The sequence below is a fragment of the Aphelocoma coerulescens genome, chromosome 2 (genome assembly GCF_041296385.1).
Source record: "Aphelocoma coerulescens isolate FSJ_1873_10779 chromosome 2, UR_Acoe_1.0, whole genome shotgun sequence".
Taxonomy (NCBI): Eukaryota; Metazoa; Chordata; class Aves; order Passeriformes; family Corvidae; genus Aphelocoma; species Aphelocoma coerulescens.
Window position 1 is genome coordinate 4,775,252 of NC_091015.1, and position 15,781 is coordinate 4,791,032.

General features: G+C 48.3%; 1 long non-coding RNA gene across 2 annotated transcripts; it reads left to right on the forward strand.

Annotated features, from left to right (window-relative positions):
* Window positions 1-5,749: 5,749 nt before the first annotated feature.
* LOC138105582 (uncharacterized) lies at window positions 5,750-9,460 on the forward strand. 2 transcript variants are annotated; one of them, XR_011148535.1, is made up of 3 exons: window positions 5,750-6,153; window positions 8,221-8,459; window positions 9,206-9,460. It is a non-coding gene; the product is annotated as an uncharacterized lncRNA (long non-coding RNA). The 2 variants fall into 2 exon arrangements; XR_011148536.1 differs by lacking the exon at window positions 5,750-6,153 and adding an exon at window positions 7,293-7,365.
* Window positions 9,461-15,781: the final 6,321 nt, after the last annotated feature.

Below are 15,781 nucleotides of genomic sequence, written 5' to 3' on the forward strand. Positions count from 1 at the left end.
ATGAGATCTAGAAACATGTACCCACTGAATCATTTAGGTTGGAAAAGACCTTTAGGAACATTGAGTCCAACTGCAAATTTAGCCAGTCTGGGAAATTATTTTAGTGGCAGGCAGGAGCTTCCTCAGATCTGCGTACCACTGACCAGGTTATAATTTTTCCAAAACTTCAGTGCCAAGGGACATGGAAATCCCAGCATCAAGCCATGGTTTCAAAAGGACATTTGAATACAGAATGGAGTACCTCCAGTGGGCAGTTTAAAAGGCAGAACCATTCAGGACAGCCAAAAGACACCCTGGTCCTTTTGTCATTTGGCCTGGACATATCAGCAACAGGGACTTGAGCCCCAGCATCCCAGATTGGGGCAAAAGCAACCTGCCACCATGCTGGGTCTTGGCCAAGAGGGTAATTTCATTTCCATTTTAAGGATGGAAGCTGTGGCCTTTGTCTCACTGAGGAATGGGGAGCCTTTGGAAATCATAAAAAGTTTTAATGGGACCCAGAAACCTTTTCCTGCCAAGCCCAGATTTCCACCACGTTACAACAAGCACATCTGAGAATAGAAAAAGGGGGAGAATCTTGGTTTTCCCATAATGCTGTTGCTGTCAGAGTGGCAATTTTTCACCACTGTGGGTGCCACTATCACACAATTCCTGAGCTGAAAGGGGCCCAACAGAGTGAACAATATCCCAGTTGGGAAGATAAGAAGCTGCAAGACATTATCCAGAGAGATATAAATTGTAGTAATCTATTTGTTCTCTTGCCCATGGGGTCCTCGTAGTAAACAGGGAGTGCTGGGAAGTGAGTGAGTTCTGACACATCATTTCTCATTGTTCCCAAGGGATGGTGAGCAATCCTAGTGCTGGCAAGCCAGACAGGCAGTAAATGTTTCCTCGAATACAAACAGAGCGGGAGCCAGTACATAAAGACTGCAGAATCACTGTCAAAATGTAATCAGATGAAAAAAGAAAGCAAAAGCAGAGACCACGACATGGATGTGACACCCTGGAGAGGGTGAGGGAGGAATGTAATGAGAACCTGTGAGAAGGTGAAACTCGCTCCTTAAAGGATTTGAGGAACTTCTTTAATAGGAACATGAAGGGATGGGCAGGAGAGCTTTCCAGGGGTCTGTGTCTGAGGCAAATCAGAAGTGAATCTCTGCTAATGACTCAGTTAATTAAGTCTGAAGATGCTCTGGACCTTTTGTTATGATCTCCTGCTTCCAGGTGAAGGTTAATCTTCCCAAAGCACCATTAAGAACCAGGGAGGTTAGAACTGGAATGGAGCCATATTCCAGCCTTGCTTTCAAGTTGGTGGACTTGCACGTTTCCAAGTGCTGACAGCTTCTCATGGAAAGGCACTCTGGAAGTTGGCAGCCCTGGAGCTAACCCCGTGGTCAGTCACACCATGGTTCTGGGTCCCAGTCCCTGCCTGAGAAAAGCACTGACATCTCACCTCAGTGCCTGGCAGCATCTCAAGCCAGCTTCCAAATGTACAGAGGGGGACTTTGGACAACTTGTGGAGACAGCAGGATGCCAGCAAGGACACTGACAGCCTGGACAACATCCTTCAATTGGGTTAAAAAATCAGTATATCCCTGCTAAGAGAGAGGTCAGAAGCCACCAGCCTGTGGGGTTCAAGGTGGCAGATGGATCCAGAGCATGCAGAGGGATGAAAGTGAGAGGAAAGGAGGCACCTGGAGCTGTCAGCTTGCACCCTCTCAGCCAGGCCTGTGCTGCTCAGCTCTTTTACTGCCCTGCTTCCCTTCTGCCCAGCCCAACCCTTGCAGTTCTTCTTCCCTGCCCTGAGCACAGCTCCAAACAGGCATCTGTCAAGTGCAGTTTGCATCTTGATTGACTTTTGCTCGAGCCTGAGGTGGGGAAACCTGTTCTCCAGCTCTCTGCTTGACTTTCTGCTTCCCCGTGGCAGTCAGCAGCACCACGTTGTGCTGTGACCTTCTGAGGGACGAGCCAGGAAATATCTTCCTGGCTCAAATAACGAATCTAAAAATCAATTTGTGGAGAGGTTGGAAAGCAATGAGCATACAAATTAACCAGTGTATGAGTAATACATTTGCATCTTGTGGATCCAGTTAACTTCCGAGCAGGCAAAATTTATGACCTACTGAACTCAAAGTATGAGGCTTAAAGAAATTACTGGGAGGAGAATTATTGGGTTGGATACTAGACATCATTCCAGCCTTCATTAACATTTTCATGTGTTCTTGAAGGTTTCTCCATAGCAGTACCCATTACTGAGTTTGGAAAAAAAAAAGCAGCCACTGAGATCACTTGGAAAACACTTCACCTCCTCCTCTCATTTCCCCAAGTTGCATTTTTATTCTCCACAGAAACCTGATGGTCAGACAAATTACTTTACAAGTGAGATTCTGATAACAGATATCCCGTTATAAGCCAAATGCTGATGATGTGCAGATATGATGTCAGGGGAAAAAATCTTTTGTGGGTGTGTGTGCATGCATTTAGATAGATGGTTCTACTCTGTGGGTGCATTTATGGCACTTTATGACACTTTCTTTACAGCTGTGCTGACATAGAGCCCAGGCAGAGCTCTGGGCTGGTTCAGCCTGACTATTGAGCTAATCCTAGTGGTTCTGTGAATGGAGGGAAGTCACATGAAGCCATCAGGTCTCCAGGGTTTGGGCTTATTTGAGGTTTCACAGACCATTGACAAACCCCTGTGAATCATTTTTATGATCCTGTCACTTGACAATAGACACCTGTGGACACCAGCTCCATGGGTCAAAGAGTGCTATTGGTGTCCAGGCCACAGGGGAATGGCCAAGTCACACCAAGTGTCAGGTATCTGGACTCCCCACCTTCTCCTGAGGCTGCTCTCATTGAGACAGTGAAGGACCAGCTCCCTTTCTCATCACCTCTCCAGACAGTCCCAGTCTTTGAGGTGCCTCAGGGAGGAGGAGATGGGAGAGGACACTTCTCTGTTCACTTTAATTCTGTGGCAAATTAGCTGCTCTCCCCATGACAGCTGTTCCTGCTCCAGGAGGTGCAAAGTGGGGGAAGAAGCAGCTTGAGGCAGGTGTGCATCTCCTGCTGGCTGTCCACACACCTGCACCCCAGCCTGGAGGGTCCTGCACAGCCCCAGGTGATGCTGAGCCAGGGATAACTGCAGGTGGGATGGGTTTAGGACACACTACCTGATCTTGGCCTGACTCTTGTGAAGTACTGTCACAACATCCTCACACTGGGGCTTTTCCTCTCTGGAGAGCTCTGGAGATGAAGCTGTTGACACAGATTGGGCCTGAGAGTTTTCTCTGTGTATTGTACATTTTGGAAATGAGCTCAGACCTGTGCTACCCTGCCAGGGTGAAGGATGCTTTTCTCCTGAAAGTGCCGTAATTTCCCTCCTGCTTTCCCATTTGAAGTGGGTTTCCTCCACAGGAGTGGCATCCAGAGTGCAGGGTAAATGTGATTGTGGTCCCCTGATCATCCAGACGAGAGGACACATTGCATCTCACCATCTGGGGAAGGGGACATGTCACCCCCTGCCTCCTCCCAGCACACAGCTGGGGTGTGGATGGGGTGCAGAGCTGGACCAGGGCACTGGGAAGCAATTCCAGGCTGCACAGTGCTGTCTCTGATGGCTTTTCCTTCAACAGCAGGGAAAATCATCAAAGGGAGAAAAGAAAGGGTTTTTAAATACAAAGCCAAACAAAAATAGGCCTCAAGTTGTAAAATTTGTATCTGAACTTCCTGGAAGCTTTGAGACTTTGGGTGGGGTTTTGTTATGCTTCTGCAGAGAAAATGCCATATGTAAATCTCCTACAACATGAAAGATCACGTTCCCTTGTGATCCAAATAGGCAGGGACATATTACTGGTGATGGTCCAAGCAGCTGCACCAGGGCAAGGATGCTTATGAAAGAGGGGATTGCTGGATTTACATAACCTTGCCTGACTAACAGATTCCAGTCTTTTCAGTGAAGGGATTTTAGAATGCAAATTTGGAAGAAATACAAGGGAAAGAACCACAAGTTCCAGCACAGGCCAAAAAAAGGGTAGTGCTGCACACTGGCCACAATATGTGATAACACAGGAACATGATCAGTTCTTTGGATATCCCCTTTCCATAGAATTTTAAGAAGTGAGAGAGTGAAAACCCAAGAGGTTTTTCCTCCTGTGGAAGATGTTGGTGCTGTGGTCTCAGAGCAGGGTCTTGGCATGGGGTCCCCAGGCTCTGAAAGTGCCCAGCAGTGTCTGGGTGCCTGAGAAGCCTTTCTGGGCTTGCTTTGGTGGAGAATGCTTCCCACCATGGCCATATTTCACACAGTCCTCTGCTCCTCCCTGTCAGCTCCCTGTGTCCAACACAGCTGTGGCCTTGGGAAGCTGAAGTCTTTGCTCACCAAGCAAATATATGGTACATATGTGAATTCAGAGATGGAGGCGTCTTTCTGTAAGGAACAATGATGTCCCACCCTGGAAAAGCCACAAAGCCACATGAGGGAGGTCTTTGGGGACAAGCTGCAAAGTCCTCTTGCAAACACACTTCAGCCACAACTCTGCTCCTTCTCATCTGACAATGAGGGATGGCAGGAGCTCATCTGCTCAGGTACAGCTCTTGCCTGGGCAGCAGGCACAGATTTCCCAGCACAGAAATCCACCTGAGCTTTGTTTATGGCGTGTTGGAGAGGAGAGGATGCGACATCCATCATTTTCATAAACAGCACTGCCACATGGAGTGCATTTGTGTGGCCACATCCTATACACAGGATTACAGCTCAGCCAAGGAATTTCTTCCCTGTTGTGTCTCCGGGCATTTAGACTGGGAGGTCTTTTCAGAATAAATTATCTTGCCATTTGTTTCCCATCCATTCTGTGCCCAGCACTGTGGCACCAGGGCTGGAGGCAGCAGCCCTGCATGGTTCCAGGTGCTGGGAAGAGTGAGGAGAGTCTCTGCAGCTGGTACCTGGCTTGCCCAAGGCAGAGCTCTCCCTGCCCATCCTGCTCTGCCAAGGTGACACTGACAGCTCCCTTACAGTGCTTCATGTTTCAGCACCTATTTCTTTTAAAATCTCTCAATAAGGCAATTTCCCACTATTCTTCGTTTTTCCACCCTTTGATTTTAGCCTTTTCATCAATCTCCTGCTTCAAACAGTAGCCTGCACTGCTATAATAATGCAGGAGGGACTCCCAAGGGCTGATTTAGCTTTGGGTTCCCAGTCAATAAAAGGCATGGCTGCACATGCCATCGAAAATGTCCCAGTATAAAAGGCTGGGGACAGCTGTCTTCTCCCAGATCATGGTGTTCCTGCCCTTCTGTTTGCTCTTCCCTGGTTCCAGCTGTGAAAGCTCCCTCTCAGCCATGTCAGGCATAGTGAAAAGCACCTTTGCTCAAGGTGTGAGTCCCTGAAGTTGATCAGTAGATATTCATGTGCTGGCAGAGCTCTGGAGAGCAGGGATCATGGGATCACAGTCCGTGTGATAACACAGGCAACACAGCCTATTTTCTATCAATTTTCTCTGTGCATTTTTTGCTCTCCCAGTGAAGAGTTGTGAACGTTGTTCTGTAAATTAAATGAGAGGATTTTTTTTTTAATAATGGGAAATTTAAAGTAGAACTAATGCTCATTTTCCCAAATGAGGCAAGGAAAAGGATTCTTTTGAGCCAGCTCTACATTAACTCTTCCATCCTGCAACCCAGACCACTCCTCAGTTGTCCTTGAAGGGAGCTACAGCTTGAGCAAAGCTCACAGCCAGTAACAACCTCATTTATGATGCAACCATGGGAGGAAAGCAAAACCCCTGGATGCGTCAAAGTTGCAGGTATCATGTGCTGGTCTGGATTCCACACTATGGGTAGCTCAGCATTTTCTACCTGCTAATCACTGACCACTGCTACTCACAGCATCATTCCTTACCTTGGCAAAATTAGCACTTTGTGGGAGCTTTAAGCAAGGTCTGCTGAGCTCCTGGGAGACTCTCAGGTGTTCAGCATCCACAGCGAGTGCAAAGGACCATCTCCGGGAGGATTCAGCTCTCGGGCTGTGACACAAGGATGTGGGGATGCAGCTAAGGGAAGCTCAGCACTGGGTTGTGCTGCTCCTGATAAAGCACACAACAGAGACAGAAGTGATAGACAGGTTTTTCTCACACCATCTGATACCACTGGGAAAAACAGGTAAGTTTGTGGGCACAATTCTTCAGTGAAACCTCCTCCTACCAAATAGTTGAATGCAATTAAATAATGCACTCATTTTGTGTTTTGTGGTTTACAGCTCCAGTGATCAATGCTTTAAAGGACCCTTCCTCCCCCTGCTCCTCGAGGACTCATTGTTTATAGATTTTGGGAGCATTTGAGATCTATTAAACTTAATGGGCCTTTTCTTGAGAAGGTTGTACAGAGTAAACTCCTCTACACTCACATTTTCAATTAGAGCACACAACAGCCCCTGGGTGCTGGAGATGAGGAATGGGAGCAGTTGCTCCATCACTCTCCTCTTAGATGGCACTTCTGGCACTCAGTCTGCCAGCATTGGTTGCCTATGAATTATGGTTTCTCTAGCATCTTAAATCCTTAGGCTTTTTGGAAGTTTTCTGGAGGCATATTTCCTTTCTACTAATAAAATACTGCACTGGGGCTCCTGTCTGCACTGCTAGAGGGAGGGAGGGTTGCCAGGAGTCCTGGGTGGCAGCAGGGCCAGTGGTTCCAATCACGTGTGATATCTCCTTAGTCCTGGCCTGCAAGTCACTGCAAAACATGGAATATTCTCTCAGGAGGTCCCAGAGAGAGGGAGTTTTGAATGTGTTATTGCAGCAGTACTTTCTTGCACGGCCCTAGTTCAGTGCAACTGCTCTGTTCCTTGGAGAAATGCCACCCAAACAGGTGAAAAACCTCCCTACAGTCCTGTCCCCAGGAGGAGGAGGTGACATACAGGAGCCAGAGTGGTGGATGCCTGCAGAAGCTTGTAAACACTTTAAAGCCTATTTGTGCTTCACTCTGAAGTTTATTTGCCTGCTGTAAAGTGATAACAAGACAGTAACTTGAAAACAATTATTCACCCATATTTTTGCAGAAGAAGCACCTGAACTCTACGCTGGTGAGTCCCACACAGCCACAGCTGTCAGCAACCCTTGCAACACTCCCAGCTTGAGCAGATAAGGTGGACACAAGGAAGAGAAATGGGCAGGAAAAGTTGGGAGATGGAGTCTTGGGGTGAGGATGGGAACTGATGTTTAGCCTGATTAAGGGCTAATTAGCAAGGACTGTGAGAATGGACAGGCTTAAGTGATAAGTTGAGAGCTGTAGTCAGAAGGTGTGGGGAAAGTTATTTTGGATCTGCGACCCTCTTCCAGCAAGGGAAAAGTGCCTGATGCTGCATGTTGTGAGCAGGTGAGAGAGGGACAGAACTCCAGAGCAGAGAGGACAAGGGGAAAAAAGCCACAGGGCTCTGGTCTGTGAGTGGAGCTCTCCAAGGGCAGTTACTGGAAAAGAGAGCTGAATGAATGCAAATGTCAGATGAAGTCTGCTCTCATTTCTGACAGACTGGTGCCATTTGTGTCTGTGCTGTGCCTTCTGCCACATCCCACACTTTGCCTGCTTGTTCTCCAGAAAAGCTCTCTGGGCTTGCTGCAGGCTCACCTGTAGTGGGTCCAGCTGTGGATGCCAAGGGCTTTGGCAGCTGCTGAGTTTAACTTGGCCACAAGAACCTCAAGGCCACCTCTTTGCTCATGAGAGCTCACTTTATGTGACACAATTTTGCAAGGCAGCTGTGGGGCCAGCTCACCACAGGGCCCCAGCGGGGAGAGCTGAGGTCTTAAGTCATGGTTGTTGTAACCACAATATACTTTTTCATGATTTAAAAAACACCCTACTATGTTCCCTAGTGGGGAATTTTCTGGTGGATGCCAAAATATGAGAAAATGGGCACAGGGGAGCTAGTTCTGAGTGCTGTGTTTGATGCTGGTAGCTCCAGGCATGTTGGACAGCCAGCCACAAGAGAAACCCCTCAGCCCTGAGTTTCATGGGGTCACGAGTTTGGACGCTCCACACCCAGTCAATATTAGCATAAGTCCTCAATTTCCCAGTTCAGTGTCCTCCTGCCCTTCACTTTCTGCCCCATCTCACATCATCTATGTCCAAACCTCCAAGAAGTGCTCATTCTTGTTACTCACTGGCCTGTTTTGCAGTGAGAAAGCAAAGTAATTGCTGACATATCCCCAATTCCACTTCTCTGTTTCTCCACAGGGTCCCTGGGGACCGTCCAGCTTGTCCATGAGAACAGAGGGTCAGCACCAGGCAGGTCTCTGCAGCTCTGAGGGGTCAGAACATCTTCCCCGTGCCACCTGGCCAGAGACACCCAATGGAGCCGTGCCTTGTAGATCTTCCAGGGAGCATCTCCCAGGGGTGCAGCACAACCAGAAGCAGTGTCAGCCATGGAGCACATGACTTTTATTTAATTCTTGCAGGACTAGGATGGGTTGGAGGTAAGATCTGCCTTTGCTGTCTCTTTCCTCACTGGTGGTTGCACCGATGCTGTTCAGGTGCCTGTGGCAATGAGGGCAAGTGGTGTTTGGGGAGCTGCAGAGACCCTTCTGCTGCCAGTATCATCTGAAGGTGCTGAGTCAGCCCAGCCAGGCTCCTTGGGAGATTCCTGGGAAAGCTCCAGGCCTGAGAGTCTCCAAGAAGCTGACACATTTGGAAGCCCTGAGGAAGGAAAGCTTCGTGTCCCCTGGAAGGCCCTGGCTGGGAATCCTGCTGGTGACTCAGTGCTGTGGGATAGGGAGGGTTGCTCCAGTCTCCAGAGACTCCCTCCGGCAAAATCCCAGTGACAACAGGCTCAGAGAGAGCTGCTGCAGCAAGGGTGTGTAGAGTGGCAGGAGACCTTCCTGCCCAGGACCTTCTCATCTCCTCTCATTTTCCTCCACCAAGGCCACCATCGCTAAGGCTGAAGGCTTCCTACAGCTGCCTCAGGCAGCAGGCTGGACAGTTTCACACTTATGGCTCCAAAGAGGGAACACAGGTCCTTGATAAGCTGCAGACCAGGGCACTCTGCAGCCTGTCCTGGTGATGGAAGTGGTTGTGTATTCAGGGGGGCTAGGAAGGGAAGGGCCATCCATCAGGAAGGCAATAGTCATGGGAGAGTAATTCTTTGTCACCAAAAAGTGTCCTAAAAAACTTCATCTCTTTTGCTCAGTTTTGTTTTGCTGAATTTTGTTGTTTTGATCCACAGCTGCTGCAGACCCAGGCCTTGTGGTGGCTTTGAAGATGGTTGTCAGCTCTGAAGGGTGTTTGAGGCACATCCAGAGGTGCTGAGCTTCACAGCAGGATTTCACCATGCACGGGGCTGGAAGGTTTGGGAGGAAAACTGTTCCCAGTCTCTCTTGCAGATTCCTTAAGCAGCAGCACAACAGCTTGAAGGCATAGCCACATGGTTTTACTTGGCTGCTATTAAAATACACACGGGAAGGGTTTTCTTGCGTGAGAACATGCATGGGTTTTATGCAGATGGGGTGGCAACATGAGAGCCCCAAACACTGAAGGGCAGGAGGGGGGTTGTGCTTCCTTTAGCCTGGATCTACGCTGACCTACAGCTGTAGGAAGGTGGTGCTGTAGGAATGGCCTTTGCCCCTCAGACACCGAGTCCAGTAGGTGAGGAGGGTGGCAACATTTTGGGAGAGCTTGATGAGGGTCCTGCCTTAAGGACCTTCTAAAGAAATGTGCAAGAAAAGCAAATGTTTGACCTTAACACCCAGCACTTGATTGAGAAAAGTGATCTCAGTCAACGAGTGCTGCACCCTCAGGGAGGCCGGGATGTCTGTTTGCAGTTTGGTATTTTTATTTCCCTGGTCCATCAGTCACCAGCTGGAGCCGCCCAGATCCAGGTCAGAACACCCCAGGTCCCTCTCTCGGCGCTCTGGGAGCTGGCAGAGCCCACACGGTGGCACTGCGACCCAGCGTCCCGGACTGCCACTATTGTTCTCTGTGGGGACAGGTCGTGACCAGCAGCCGCAGGGCGCTGGGAGGTACAAACCCGGCAGCAGGGCTTGTGTGGGACAGCTTCACCCTGTCTGCATGAGGGACAGCTTCACCCTGTCTGCATGAGCCTTGAGCCGTGCTGGACAGCGTGCCAGGGAGCAGGAATCCCAGCTCCACCTTTCACCAAGGCGCCCGCCTTCTCCAGGGCTTGGCTTTGTTTTCACCAGTGCTGCCAGCAAGAGCCACATCTTCCTCAGGCTGCAGGTGACAGCAGGCACATGCTGGATTCAGCGGCTCACCAGGGCGTGCCCACTGCTCCTTTTGCTGCTGCTAAAAGATTTAAGTTTTAAGGAGGATGAAGATACCGTCTTCTCCTCTTAACCAAAAGGCCAAGCAGTTCCTGGATAGAGGTGAGGGTCCGTGTGTGACCTTGGCTTCTCCACCCAGAGCAGCTGCCACCAAACAGCCCCATCCTTCATCCATGTGCCTAACTTGGGGTCTGTGGCCTAACTCTTCCATCATGTGCAGGAGAAATGGGACCAAACTCGATGATCCCATGAGCCACTGTGTCAAAGCCGTGTCTGGCCCAGGGCTCAGCCTCAGCCAGGTGTCCTCACACACGATGTACACGCTGCCAGCTGATTTTTCAGATAAAGTCAGCAGCGTTTCTGGAAAACCATTCGCCCTGGAAGGAGCCAGCTGGGGTTAGACATCCCTGGAGAGGAGCTTGGTGGGGCTCCCCATCCTTCTCTGCTGATGGAGCAGATCCCTGGTGCTTGTCTTGCTCTCAGACACTCTGAAGTAGCAACAAAACAGCTCTCAGGGCTCCGTGTCCTGGGGAGGGGGTGACTGATGCATCACCTGCAGCCGGAGCCGGGCACCTTTTGTGACTTCTGCCGGCAGCTAGGACCACAGATCATTCCGGATGAATGGAGCCCTAAGTAGTTACAATTCATATGAATTAATCAAGCTGTTCCCCATCACGCACATGATTTAAATCACTAAAACTCTCCTACTGGCATCACTCGGTGGCGGGCAATTGGCATGGCAGGGAGTCTGTTTATAGCAGAGCACAGTTCTCCCCTCCACCCTCCCACCCCGGGGAGAGGGGTGATCAGTCAAGGTGCTGTCCCAGTGCCTGCTCCTGCTGCCCCACTGTGCTCACCGTGCAGAGCCGGGAATAAGCTCCTCGTGGAAGCATTCCATTAGCACTGTGTGCAGTAAAGCCCAGGGGAGGCAGATAAACGGGGATTGAGCCGCCTGCAAGGAAAAAACCCTACAAAAACATCCCCCCCCCCTCCCCTTTCCCATCAAGCTGTCATAAGAAATGCTGTGGAATGGGCGGTGGAAAGCATAAGGAGTGGTGTGGGGGGTGTGGTTTACTTCTATCTATGCCTTGGGAGGAAGCAGACTGCAGGGAAGATTTTCCCTTTGCCAGCAACTTCCTCTGGAATGAGGAGAGCTGCAGGGATGCTTGTACACAGAGGGGCAAAATAAACAGCAACGATGAGCCGACCTATCCTTGCCCAAATCCCTTTTCCTCCTCTTCCCCTTTCCCAGGTTAAGTTAGCCCTGCTCCTAAGAGGCGTGCTGTTTCTGCCAAGCATAGAATCCATCCTTGGATTCTCCCCCAGAGCCCACCTTGACAGGCTTTTCAAGCCCAGGTGAGCTGAAAGTCTGCCTGAGGCCAAGTTTGCAGGCTCAAACTCTGCCTGCAGTCCCAGAAAAGCAGAGCTGTGCCACTGTCCTCTCTTCCTGAGCAGGACCAGCCCAGCTGCCTTTCTTCCCATTTGCCTTGGGCTGACCTGGGTAAAGGTTGTTCAGCCAGGATAATCCAGGAGATGTTGTTAAAGATGCACACAGATCTCAGGGGTGGGGAGCAGTGCCCTTCAGCAGAGGGTGTAACAAACTGCTGAAAAAGCGACAGCACTTAATGCCTCCTAACTATATGTGCCCAAAAATATCTGTCTGTGCCTTGCTGCTGAGCTCTGAGTCCTTGGGAAGAGCACTGCATTAACATGGGTAATTGTTCCGTGTCCCCAAGATATTTCTGGTGCCTTTGCCTTGCTCTGCATAGTGCAGAATAAAATGCCCTTACACGCCAGTGTGGGAGACACTTCCTAATCCCCTAAGAAAGACCTTATCCTACAACCTAATGACAAGATCAGAAGAATTCCCAAGAATTCCCACTACCAAGAACCAACCCATTCATCCTGCAGTGGAAGTTGCACAGGATGCATCTATATGCAAGACCCAAGATGTCCTTCAGCGTGACATGTGCTTTGCCACAAAAAGGCTTTAAATCTTTAATGGGAAAGTGCACTTTGTTCCTTTCTACGAACACAGTAAAAGGCTTTAAATAATAGCTGTTCATGTGGCCCTGAAAAAGGTTGCTGTGTGTCTGAACTCTATAAATCTGGACATTTGCTGAATTGATTTCGCCAAGAAACATACTAGAGCTGAAAAATGAGCTGGAGGGATAAGACAGTGGCTGCTTGCAGATGCCATGCTGCTGCTGCTGCTCTGCAGAGCTTTGTTCATCATTTAAAAAACATATTAAAGCCCTCTGTAGTAGTCGGAAGTTTATTGCTAGCTTGAGGAATTGCTGGGTGAAGCTAAAACATTCTCACTGTGTAGGATCAGGATGAGGTTCAACCCAGTCACTGAGAGAGAAGTAGAGCTGAATTAGATGCAAATCCAGGTCGAGTGCCATGATTCATTCCACTCTGGTTATGAGAGCAGAGAGCAGCTGCTGTCTCTTGCTTCCACAGCTTGTGAGCATGGTGTGGGGTTTTTTTGTTGTTTTTTTTTTTTTTTTTGCTTTGTTTAGTTTTGTTTAGTTTTTCTGATATGCTGGTTTAATTAGAATGCTCTCGTTTTGCCAGTAGCATTCCCTTATGAAATACTGGTTATACCAGTACAGATTTATTCCAGGAATAAACAAACCACCAAATTGCCTTTTTTCCCCCCCCTTCTTATAATGAGGATATTTATGCACAAAAGGAATCAAGCTGGTAACTGGTAGAGTTTAAATTCATGTGTCTTTTAGAGATACAACTGCACAAGCAGATGAGTGCTAAGAGCCTTCCAGGGCATTGGCTCTGCTTGTGATCCAACACTGAGCACTTTCTCCATCCACCTCTGGAAGCAACGTGGTGTTTGTGCCCCTGGACATCTGCACGTTGCATGTGAGCAAATTTGCTGAGCCCACATCTGCCCATATTTGATGAGCTGAACAGCTCCCAGGCCTTGTTGACACTGTTTACTAGACCTTGGGGGAAGATATTCTGTCCTGCTCTATTTTTTTCCTAACCCTAGAATGATGCTGAGGGCACAAACCACATGCATCTTCTGGAGGGGATTCCCTTGGTGTGAGAGACTTCAGAATCACCTGGGTCTTGTTCTTTCTTCGCTGCTGACACAAGGGGATGGATCTGGGCAAGAAATCAAAAGATCTTAGCAGTTTACATGTACAGTCAAACCTGGATAGCAAATTCTACCAGCATGGAACATCCCATTTTCATTTTAGTCATCTCAGTTGTCATTCGAAGAAAAGGGAGTTCACAGCTGCCTGTTGGAAATGGGTCTTTCCAGGAATTGTTTAGGACAGTGCCTGTTTGCATGAGCATAAACCAGCCAGGGACTGTGCTGATGATCTAAAAGTATGGCTCATCGAGTTCCACTAACAGGGAACATTTTCTGGCATTGCTTAATTTACTACCACAGATGAAGCCAAAAATAGCAAGAACCCTATGTTTTGCTTCTCTCCTGCTTACTTGGTAAGAGAGGCATGTTCTCCACTTAATATCTTTGGAGGAGCTATTTGTATTCTTCTGTTCACTTTTGTCTCTCACATGATGTGGTAGAATATTCATCTTTTATTACCTTATAGCTTTGTTTCTGTGTAAAAACTCTGAATTCAAACTGTCTGTGCAGTCAGACAAAGCGAAACTGTCCTGAAAGAAGATTCTGAGAAACCACCTTAGAAGAACCTGCCAGCCAAGATGTGTAATCAGTGCAGAAAAGATGCAAGGTCACAGCCAGGCATCTTAATAGCTCTCTCTTCCTTGTTCAGGGCTACTTGAACCCCTCGACATGAGGAAAAGTGATACATTACGCCCCATCCCTGGAGGTGTTCAAGGCCAGGTTGGATGGGGTTCTGCTCTAGTGGAAGGTGCCCATGCCCATGGCAGAAGGGTTTGGAACAGGGTGGTATTTAAGGTCCCTTGACCCAAATCATTTGATGATTACATGGTGTTCAAGGTTTCAGCCAGCTTTTAGGCCCGGTAGTCTTGTCTGAAACCTCCATGGCCATTGGAAAGTCATACCTTGGAAACCAAGTGAGGGACCAGGAAACTGAGAGCAAAGGTGGTGTGGGACCGACTATTCCTCTTAAATGAGCTTTTCCCACTAATATGGAAAAAAGCCTTCCATCCATCAGTGGTTCAAGCTGTGGAGAACTTGTTTCTAAGTCGCCGTGTGCAGTGACAGATTCACAGCATGCGATCATTTTTAAAAGGCTTTGCAGATGATTTTAGCAGCCAAAATGTGCCCGTTGTTCCAGTAAAATAATCTTCTTCATTTCCAGCCAGAGCTTTTTATTTCTCTACAAATATTGACAGGAAGGGTGACTCAAAAGATAACTGTATCCAGGAGTGTTCACCGCAGCGTTGCTGCTCTGGATCCCACTGTGGTCACTCCTCACCATCATGTTCTTGTTATGCTTGCAAGAAAAATGTGGTGAGCCAAGCACGATTCCTACAGGCAATCACATTATCTGTAAGCCAGGAGTTGATGCTACACTAAAGGGCCCTTTGAGTTTGCTTTATCTGGATATGTTGGGGTTTTGACCTCCGAAAAATACAAATAAACTCGGGAGGAGAGGATAGTTTTGTTGTTAAAGCTGGAGTGTGTGTCAGCTCCTCTTTCCTTCCTGCACAGCATGTGGCAGATCCCAGTCCTGTGTCCAGTGGGCTTTGAGCCACCAGCACAGTGGAGCAGTTCCAAGAGGAGAGGCTGAAGGGACACCTGTAGGACAAGCCATGCTGGCAGAGAGGACATGCTTATTAAATACTTCCTTGAAAGTCAGAGGTGCAATTAACTGGCACTTTCCAAGTAAAAAATTCTGCAGATAATCCCCATCAAGGCACAGAGTGCATGTGATTGCCACAACAGGACACCCCAGAAATGAGAAGAGCCCTTTGTCTGTGCAAAAAGCATTTCTGGACAATTCTGGCTGTTGGGATGAAGATGGGTGCCCCCTTCCCCTGTGGTTTTGGAGGAGAATTTAAGTAGACTACTTTTCAAGATCAGGCTGTACTCTCCATTCCCCTCCCCCTCTTCCCACTGATGTTTTAACTCTACGTCTCAGGGCTGCAAGAGGTGACAGTTGCTTTTTGCGGCCAAACAGCTTCCCTCTTTCAAACAAGGCAACTTTTGAAAACAAAGCACAAGGGGAATAAGTTGACAAAACCAAATGCTCTTTTCATGGGGGCTCTTATGTGACCACCACTACCTTTTTGCTGCACCTTTGACAAGACACAAATAATTTTGCCTCTAGCAAGACCCAAGTCATAGTTATGCAGAGTAGTCCTCTCGCTTGCTTGCTTTGCTTTCTTATTTAGAAAAGGAAAAGGAGTGTGTGAGAGGCTGAAAATACTAATTTTCCAACTGGCCTTGTGCAAGGTGTATTTGAATACCAAACATGATCTGTAGATCTTGAACTGATGAAATATTTAGTAGTTATTTGTGACATTGATTCAAAATCTTTTTAAGACTGGAAAAGATGGTTCTTGCCAGACCCCCATGCAACACAGGGAAGAGGTTTATG